This window comes from Arachis ipaensis, chromosome B01, assembly GCF_000816755.2.
Source record: "Arachis ipaensis cultivar K30076 chromosome B01, Araip1.1, whole genome shotgun sequence".
Lineage (NCBI taxonomy): Eukaryota > Viridiplantae > Streptophyta > Magnoliopsida > Fabales > Fabaceae > Arachis > Arachis ipaensis.
In genome coordinates, this window is record NC_029785.2 from 5,105,063 (window position 1) to 5,106,734 (window position 1,672).

Sequence of the window (1,672 nt, forward strand, 5' to 3'; positions counted from 1 at the left end):
GTCGAGGAGCTTCAGCCGCCACAACCGCGCAACGCCGCCCGCTTCCTTTTGCATCAGCCCGCGTTACATCTCCTGCGCCGCTTTGTCTTGAGATTGCCAATAGTGGACTGCCCTCAGCCCCTGCTTGCAACCCTTTCCGGGTCATGGACACAAGTTCAGAACCAAACCGGCTAGAGATCCAAGGGGATCCACCCTGCTCAAGGCCCAAATCCAACTCTCTAGACTGGGCCATCTTACCTTTCTTATTGGGCTTTGTTGCTCCCAGCCCAATATTTTTACTTGTAGCCTCATCAATTTTGTTACCACAATGCTCCCCGTACTCACATGTTACCGTTTTGTCCGAGTCAATATCCTCATGATTCTCTAACGATCCCTGAGGATCTTCCTTTTCATTAAATGCCTGATAATTAGCCACACTATAATGTGAATTCAAATTCTGATTGTTCCATTCATTCAAATATACGAGTGATTCTACAAAATTACCCTTGTCAAATTCATCATTCCTGCACCTCACTGGCATGAGCTCAGCCGCCAGATCCCGGTCACCAAGTAGCCTTCCGCCACCATAATTCATCCCTTTGCCATTTTCCTCATGTTCCGTCTCTTCAGCATGTACTGCTTGTCCGTCCCCTAACTCCTGGTAGCTCTCCCGGAAACACTCCTCCCGGTATACCTCTCCTCCCACTTCTCTTACGAGGACATCAAATTCGCTTGTACCTATTGTAATGTGAACCCAGTTGTTAATCATATCAAAAGCACACGTATCAATCAGAACTTGACCCATGCTGAATGAACTACACGACTCCGTTAAGTTATCAATCTTAACCACCTCTCCCCATTGCTCTCCTATCCTGCGAAAGGAGTCTCGTGACCATGCATGCAATGGAACTCCATAACATTCCAACCAAACTCTTCTAGACTCACTTTTTTCCGTCTCATGCCATCTCCATACCATATGAAAAAGCCTTAATAAATCATTCATTCAAAAAGTATATGCTTCTTCAGCGCTCAGCACAGTGTCAAAGGTTATCATAGCTTTGTAAGCTCCCAGTTTCCTTACTTGTGTTTCTCCCGGCCATTCCCTGAGAATCTTTTTTTGGAGGGCGTTGAACTTGATCGCCTTCTTCGTACCACCGACGAGACTTCTTTGTAATCAGACAACGTTCTCATCCGATATCGGAACTTCTATTTTCTTCGACCTACTGTTGTATTGTGATTCCTTGTTAAGTGAACCACTCGGCTTCGTTGCCTCTCTTACCTCAGCTGCTCTTACAATTGTATTCGTTGGATCACTTCTTCCTGCGCCGTGTCTTGCAGTTTCAGTAACCTCCTTGCCGTTCTTGTTCTTGCCATTCCTAAATTGCATTACACCTTCCTTTCTATATTTCGCTTCTCCTACAAATAGTCTTTTGCCTCTTAGAACCCACCTGTTCATATCCGTAAAGCCTTCAATGCTCCTCCTTTTGTTGTATACCGTATGAAAGCAAATAGGTAGATTCTGCCATTTTTAGTCTTTCGCGACAGATATATATCGATGATTCTGCCTGTCCATTTGAACATGTTGAAGAGCTCCCGCTTTGAGATATCTTCCGGTAGATTGTCGACAAAAACCGAGAAGGAATCAAGTTCTAACCGTTGAAACTCTTCTTTATTCAAAACTCTAGGATCTTTG